Consider the following 9545-nt stretch of genomic DNA (forward strand, 5'->3'; position numbering starts at 1 on the left):
TGTAATTGGGAATACTAAAGAAACCGATTGAGCATATACTATTAACCCTCAGTTGTTTTTTTTTGTGCTGATAGTAGCTATACATGCAGTTTGCTAACTAGTAAAGTGCAATTAAATACCAGATATAATTTTTTTATAACATATACATATGTACATAGATATATAAAATTTATTGATAATAAGAGTAGAAGAAATTTGATATTACTTTGTAAAATTACAAAACAAATTTATTTTTATTTCTAGACAGCTATCCACATTGGTTGTAGGTTATAGAGATTGTTCTCTTGGTTTTATTTAAAAAAGTATTAAATTTATTTAATATTATAAAAAGCATTTTTATATGCGGAATTTAGTTTCATTTTTATTTTAGTTTATCATATATTGATTTTTGAAATCGGCTGTTTCTAGTATAATATAAGTATACCAGAAATTTGCAGCCCATACCAATAGAGCCAGTATGATTTATACTTAATTATTGATTAATGAAATACAATAAAAATTTAAAAATTTGATATTTGTGATGTGATAAGTATGGCTGAATTTGATTTATTTATATCAATAGGATGTCATATACAATATTCTCGATGTAATTTACAAATCAATATTTCAGGTGCAATATGCAAAATTTACGAATATATAACTGACTAGAAGAGCATCTCGAAACTTTATAACTTACCAAGAAATAATTCGAGACATAAACTAAAAATATGATTTATAATATATTTTATCGAAGAAAACTTTTAATTGCACATAAATCTGAAATTATCTACAAATTTCGTTACGTTGGCATAAAAAATTTGTTTCTTATTTTAGATTTATCAATGTTTTCATATACTGACGACTTGATCTTAAAACGTTGTAATATATAAATAAATACACCCTAAAAGAACGAGTAAATTTAATAAAACTACAAAAATGTGTCTTTTTCACAAGCATATTTCGTAAAACATCACGATGATAATATGCACATATCAACAGATTTTTCAAGTAAGCCTATAATTTTTTTCCTAAAAATTGAAATAAACTAAATAAGAAAAGACACACCATTAACTATAATTGAAATCTATTAATAATTATATACGTAGGGTTTTGTCAATATCAAGATAATCTCCTTTAGTTTCTCTTGAGAGGAACTAATCGAGAATTTGGTTATCTTATCCTTTATTAAAAATCCACCATATCTCTGCTATTTTATATACTTAAGAGTATAGGTCCATGTTACATCCCCATGATTAAAATGTATGATCCGATTACAAATTAAACCATGAATTATTATAGACAACATTTTTTATATTCGGTTACCATATTATTCAATGTTGTGTCATATGTAATCACATTTATTTGACTCGTATATATTAGTTACGACTTGGATGGTAGCGAATAATTTTTTATTACTGTCTTATGCCATGTCAAAACCATCGTAATATTCAACCAATTGTGATTGAGGCAGTAAAATATTTTGTTCAAAGTATGTATTTCGTCAAGAAAATTATTTTATTTTTTTTATGACGGTCGTTTTTTTGTATTCACTTTTATTCAGACAGAGAACAATAATTTAGGTTGCAAAAAATTCTAGAAGAGTTTTCAAATATATTTTTACAAAGGTTTTTAGATATTTTTTCACTGCCTAGATTATAATTGATGCATTATTTTAGAAAAATTTTAAAATTTCAATAAACTAAGAATTAAAAGGTACATGATATAATATATAAAAAATGTCCATCGAAAACGGAGATATAACAACCCCAATAATTTAAGTAAGACATCATTTTTTTTGCACATAGTTCGTATATTTTCGATGTATGTTTCCCCTTCAGTAAATATATCTTAGAAAATTATAAAAGAAAGTTTAATATTATGCTATAGAGATAAAAACAGAAGGCATATAGTTACTTAAATTCTTTCTGAATTATAAAATAATATAATTAAAACAAAAATTTATATTCATTCAAATTCATAAATTAAAGTAAACGAAGTTTTGCACATAAAAATTTATTTTGTATCGTATAAGTATATAATACTGCTATAATCATTATGATATAGAAAGATATTATATAAAATATAGATAAATGCCATTAAAAAGGTAGTATAAATCCATTTAATATAAGTACCTTTATCTTTCAGCAAACTTGACGAATGAATTTTACACAGAAACTCAATTTGAAATACCAGTGCAAAAAATCCACATATCAAATCCAGCGAGAAGATGTACAATGATGAATAGTTCAATATTGAATACGAATAGATAATCATGTTAGAAAACATTAAGAAAAATAATAAAATATTTATCAATATGAAAAGACCAGGCAAGAAAATAAAAAAACACCCTTCTTTAAGTTCTTCATGATTTATCTTTATTTCATAATGATTAGTGACGATATCTTCAAACTCTAAACTTTCTGTATTGAATTCTTTAATTGTTTTCCCATGAACTATTTTTTTAATTCCAAAATTATCCATTTCCTCGTTATTTTTTTATCTTATAAGCTTATATGTTAATATCTATTTCTAGTTAATTAATTTAAAACATTATATTTATGAACAAATTCCTAAAAACGGGATATTAGCTCATAAAAATTCACAACTTAAAAAATATAAAGACAAGTAAAATCTTTTTTATAAATAATTTGTATATTAAAAAAGCTTTAAGACTAAATATAAATTATTTTAGTGAGACATATATTTGAATCTGGATTTAATTTTCTATAAATGTACTAAATTTTATTCATGTTATAATTTTTTTTTAAAAGAGATAAAAATCCAACAAACAGCCTAAAAAGTTTTCTCAAAACTATATTTTCTTTAAATAGTGTGTCTTTAGACCTCTATTTTTAACTTGATATGAATCAGAGATAACTTGAACTTGTGTATACATTATACAAAAAGCACTTAGATTTTAAATTTTGTATAACCACGAATTTATCCAAGAATTAACCATTATTCAACATAAAATTACATAATAAATTAATTAGAGATCAATCTTTAACTTTAACTTTTAAATAGATTTTTCATATTATTAATCAAACTGTTTAGTTTCTATGTATTTACTTCGAAATTAAATGAAAATAGAACGTTTAGAACAATTTTTAATAAGATTTAAAACAAATAACAACTTCTATTGTTATAAAATTTCACATAAATGTCCTAAAATTTTTCTCGAGCCTATTATTTTTGTTTGTCTTAAACTATAAAAAAATCCTATAAGAACTTGTTTTAAGCAAAAATATATTCAAATGTATAGAATAACTTTGTCTGTTTACGAATAAAAACACATAAAAATTAAAAATATTTATAGTTAAAGACTATATATAAGTTTTCAGGATACAATAAGATAGCGTAGATGTATTAATATATTATTATGAAGATTAAGGCATTGCATGTACATAGCTTATATAATTTTTTTATATGCACATTGCTTAAAAAATTGTATTTTATAATCGATAAATATGCAAAAGTAAGGCAAAATAAATTTTTTTATTTTTTAATTGTCATCGAAAAATTCCAATAAAAATGCTTAACCGAATCTTTTTTTAACATAAATTTTTACCTAAGGATCTATAGATAGATGCCCTAATTTTTAGTGGCAGCTCTTCTATTTTAATATCGAACATCGCGAAGAACAATCACAAACGAACATGAATATTATAAAAATGTTATGTTTGAAGTTTGCAGGAAAAACCAATTATATACTTGTATTAAAGCTCATATTTTTGAATTAATAAGATCAAGTTATGTTGAATAAAAAATCTTATAGGCTATCAGAAAAAAAACTTCATAACTTTAAATATATCTAAATAGTTTTCAGGGCATAAAAAATCCTTTAAATTAAATAATCTTGTTCTTCACTTTAATTTTGCGTAAAACAGGGTAAAAAAATCTAGGTAAAACTAAGAACAATCATATTACTATAAAGACAACTAATTATAGGGCGTAACTTGTAATTAAAATTTAATAAAAGCAATAGAAAAATATGTTCAAATTATTTAAGCATTTATCTATTTTCAAGAAATCTATTATTCCTTAAAAAGTTATAAAAATACAAAATATATAAATCAAGGTGCCCGCATTGTAATCATATATCTAAAGAACCATAGTGCATATATTTAACCCAAAAAAATATATCTAGGTGTAAAAAAAGAATTATGGTTATGAGAAGAAAAAGAGCGCGTGACAAATTATCACACATTTATACAGTACGAAAAAATAAATAGTGAAATTACTGCAATAACAAGAACTAAAAGGAGGTGAATTTAAAAGTAAGATTTACCATCGTAAAATTATATCAAGCAATCTAAAAATAGAAGATCATGAGATAGTTTGTCCCCTGTGAAGACAGTATTTAAAAAAGAGAACAAGTAATAATAGAATAATTAGTGTAGACTTTGGTTTTAGATTAGAGAAAGAAAAAATGCATAGTTTTTTTTATAAAATCATACATTGAATCCCTATTATTAAAAAAAGTATGCTTCATGGCAAGAAAAAATACAACAGAAAAACACAAAGATATGAGCAAAATTAATAAATAAATTTGCAATTTAATATCAAGTTTTTGATGTAGTATTATTAATTTTCTTGCCCATATTTTATAAGAATGGAAATAAATGCGGAAAACTATAACATAAAATTAAATGACATAATTTATAAACTATAATATAAATCCATTAAAAAAAATATAAAAAATTTGCGCATAATCTTTTTTAATTTTTTTCGGGCACATAATTAGCTAATAATAGTTCGTAATAATTATAGATTTAATATATTTTGATAGTTGCATTAGTTTAAATATACTTTTATAAAATTTATTATAGAATATACATATACTTGAATTCTGCTTTAATGCAAGAAGGTCTTTAAATCATTATCTTGGTATCCTTGATATGTTTGAATTCACAGGATATCGCGTGTGATATATACTTATCCTAACAGGCTGTAAAATATATAATTTTTCCAACAAATAAAACTGTTTCATAAAAATTATATAATAAGTAAGAATATCTTTTTCAAGACAAGAATAAGATAGGTAGGGGGAGCGTAAAATATTTTTCTATTATTTAGACTATTCAAGAAATAAAAGTTGAAAGTATGTAGCAGTAAAAAGACAAGCAAGTATAAATCGTGCATAAAGGATTTTTCAAACTGTATCTATTTATTTTCCATCTTAAAATAGCCATCATAGTTTCAAAAAATCAGAAAAATATGGAAAAGTGTTTTTACACATAAATTAAAAATTTTCAGAAATGTTAAATAATACAAAAAATAAAAACTATCATTTTTTAAGTTAAAATGGGTGGGGAATATTTAATATGAACTCTAAATATATGGATTTTATAGATAAAATAAACAAATAAAACCTAGAGTAAACAAAATTATGATGATCTTTTTTAAAGATATTACAATTTTTATGCCATGTAAATTATTTTTTTAAATGATTTACTAAATACAAAATTTCTTAAATTGCGTTTTATTTGTATTGTTATATTTCGTACTATATTTATAATTGCTATTTTCAAATTCATTTATTGCCCTGAATTTATATTATGTAATTTGGAAAACGAAACATATGTTACATGGTCAATTATTTACGAAAATAATATATACGTCGTAGTGAATATAAAAAATATATTTTTTTTTATTTAATGTCTATTCCAATCTTTAATTTTATCTATGGTATCGTTATATATATTAAAATCGAATTTATCTATGTTATCTTTATTAATATATAAATCAAATTAATAATTATCGATTTTCAATATGGCCGGCCGTAATTATAATAGCTTAGAATTTTTTAACACAAATTATTCCATTTAAATTCATCATATTCTGATAATTTTAAGCAAAAAAATATTTAATACTCAAGATACATCAATAAAAAGGATTTTTAGATGAAATAAAGAAAATTTGCGTAAAATCTTTATGCTGGAAAATTTAAATTTCTAATGCATACAACTGTTATTTGACAGTATACAGTTCTATTATAGTCATGAAAACAGATACTTTTGATTTATACAGAAAGCCAGAATAGAATTTATTGATTTATCTATAATAGATTTCGCAATGAACATAACCCTTTTTTAATTTACGCGCCGCGAAGAGCTAAAAAGTGATTTCTAAACACTATGTCTGTAATATGGTTTTGAAAGTCTGATTGAGTTTGCAAGAAAAGCTCATAAAAAGTAAATTTGATTTTAAAAGCATAATATGGTAAAATTGAACAGAAAATAATATCCAATGAAATGAATTGGCTGTTTTGTAACCCATCTGCATTATAAATATCTGCATTTTTTTCATTAATTGGGTTAAAATAGAGAGAGCTAAAGAGCAAAATTACGTGGATTCTGAATCCGATGCATTTATACCATTAATCACGCATTTAAACAAAATAAATTTTTTATAAGCTGCGCGTTTTATTAGTATTTAAAAAATGAAAAATATATAACATCTGCTACTGTATTAATATGGTTTTCAGAAGTTTTTTGGTACATATACATAACAGTAATTGGGTATTTAATAAAAATAACCAAAAATATGTCAAATTTATAAAGAAAAGAGATATATTTGCTTTCTATTTTTTAAAAAATATTTTTAATGCCTCTTAATTGATTATTGCGATCAGATATATTAATATCCGTTTAATGTTAAAATAAAATAACCCTAGATATTAGTACGTATTTGGTTTCAAGCATAAATGTATAAAAGTAATGTTTAAAAAGTATAAAATATGAAAAAATAAGTATTTTAATCCACAAATAAATACCATCTTTAAATTTTTATGATAGATATAAATTTATATACTCTCTCTTAATCTTTTTCGGGTTTATTAATAAGGATGCATAGTTCAAAATAAAATATATCAGAATATTTATTGTTTTGTTTTTTCAAATTTAAACTTTTTTAATTTAAACTTTAATTAAATTCGTTTAATGACAAGGCATGACAGCAAATATAGCCTGTATATGCATAAAAACAAGAAAAGACACTCTGTGCAATAAAAAACAACACCCAAAAACCATTTATATCATTATTTTTGCAAAGATGCAGATATCTTATCGTAAAAATTAGCATGCTTATAGGCAATAAATGTAAATTGGCCTGCAAATTTATTAAGTAGTCGTTATTTTTAAGCAAAATTTTTATAAAATAAAATCTAAAAAAAAAGAGATAGAATACAAAAATCAAGCCATAGGCATGGAAAACTACCCCATCGAATTTACATATGTAATTCCATATATATCTAAGCATGATCTTCAAATTTTTGCCCATATAAAAAATAAAGCCATCGAAAAGCATTTTAATGGTTCCTAAAATATTAATAAAGTACATTTTAAGTTCCATAAAAAATTTATGAAACGCATTTTCATTTTCTATTTGATTATCAATATCATTAAACTCTTCTTTAATCTTTAAAGTATCATCATGTTCAAAAATAAGCACACTGGGGCATTCTTCTTGATTATCGCAAGATGGTAATAAAGTAAATGTTTGTTCTTGATTCATAGAAGACAAGTTGCAACTATTCAAATGCAAAGAATCGCAATTTATACTTCTATTTGTTGAATTTCTCATGTTCTTTATTAAGTTTTTAGTAGGTGTTTTTGCCAACGGATATTCTTATATAAGATAATTCGATTAAATATAGTAAATTCACAAATAAAATATTTAAATTAGCCATTTAAGCACGGAAAATGTCATTCGAATATTTTTGATGCCCTATTTATCTTAATTGGATATGCAATTAAATTTACACCCTTAATAAACGAAAAAAACATAAAATATGCCAAATCCATCTTCAAACTTAAAATTTTACTTTATTTATGGGTTAATTTTATTTTTATTCATTTTATGTATTTATACGTGGTTAGCCAATGGGAATATTGCATAACTCCTCGATGCATCTTCTGACACCTTCCCCTGATATATCTTCATCAACTGCTCTTCTTCTCTCAAATGTAATGAGTTCAAGTGCCTTGCGGATTGTGAAAGCTTGTATGTGTGCTTCTACTTCGTCTGGGATTTAAAAACGTATTTTATTTTATTTTTAATGTTAATTTTTATTTTTTTTCGGTAAATTTAGATTAATTATTGTAATAGAAATGCATATTTTGAGTAAATAAAATCACAAAAAACTAATAATACAGTAAAATCTGATATTTTTTCATGATTTAATGTCACAGACTCCATGACCCAAGGATAAAGATTTATAATTACGCATATAGACAGTAAAAAGGTAATTCAATAATTATTAAGAAAGCGTGGTTTTTAACTACGAATACGTACATAAACTAGTGTAATAAAAGACTACAAAATAATAATTATTAATACAAACAAGAAATCATTTTTATCCACTATATTTTCATACTGAACGGTAAATATGAAGTAAAAATAGATAAAGAACATTTTATTAAAAAAACATATATACTTGAGCAAGATTAACTCATTGGTGTAAAAATATCATAGTTCATTGATGCTTTCCGGCAAAACTACATAACTAAAAAAAGAAAAATTATCATAAAACAATCTATTATGGCCAATATAGATAGATAATTTCGTTTTTTAGGCATATTTAAGCCTTCTAATTGTAAGAATTCTATCATTTGAAAGAATTAAATTTTATGATTTCATAACCAATTTCCACATATTTCCTATTATGCACTAACAAATTTTTGCTTAAACAAAATTTTAGGACTTTGTTAAAAAATATTGTGAGAAAGCTTATTTTATACAAAAAATTACCATAGATGCTGTGCAAATATTCGACTAATGTTCACAAAAAAAATGTTCATGCGCTTGAATTGTATACACACTGGTAATTTTAAGAATACCAAACGCTAAACATTACCGCCTAGCTGCCAAGACTTTCCATAACTTGATAGGCTGACAAACAAAAAAGCCTAATCTTTCAAAATACAAACAATAGAGCCAAACCTAAAATCATTATAATTCCAAAATGCAAGTTCTACTGCTCAAAGCATCTGTGTGAACAATAATTCGAACTCCCCATCATGGGCGAGTCCATTTTAGTTGTATAATATGAAATTTAATAGGTTTATTCATCTTCTTAGTATTAAAAATTATAAAAATATTTAAAAAAATAGGAATAAATAAGCTTTTGACAGCCTTATATTGATTGAGAATATGTTTATACCTTTATTATCATATATATAATCTGACAAACTTAAGTAAAATATTTTTCAGCAATTAAAAACATAAATAGCTCAACAAAACAAAAAAAATTGCTTTTAGAAGTTTTTTTTTTTATAAATCATAGAAAAAAACTTAATCTCGAGATTTCAACGGGATCGGTTTGAATATAAAGCAAAATACATGCAATTCATTTTTTACAATCATTGTACAGTCATCAGAGAATGCATTATTTATTATGGAATATTTTATTAGAAACGTGTGTCTCATACATAGAGCATTATATTAATGCATTATTTGATACCATCTTGAGCATAAAAGAACACAAGAGGCGCATAACACACTAGTGATCAAAAAAATTCGGTAAAAACGAAAAAGATTTAATCATTAATCTACAAAGGCAGATA

Source organism: Rhyacophila brunnea, unplaced genomic scaffold, assembly GCF_057557595.1.
Source record: "Rhyacophila brunnea isolate RB1 unplaced genomic scaffold, BYU_Rbru_1.0 scaffold_95, whole genome shotgun sequence".
Lineage (NCBI taxonomy): Eukaryota > Metazoa > Arthropoda > Insecta > Trichoptera > Rhyacophilidae > Rhyacophila > Rhyacophila brunnea.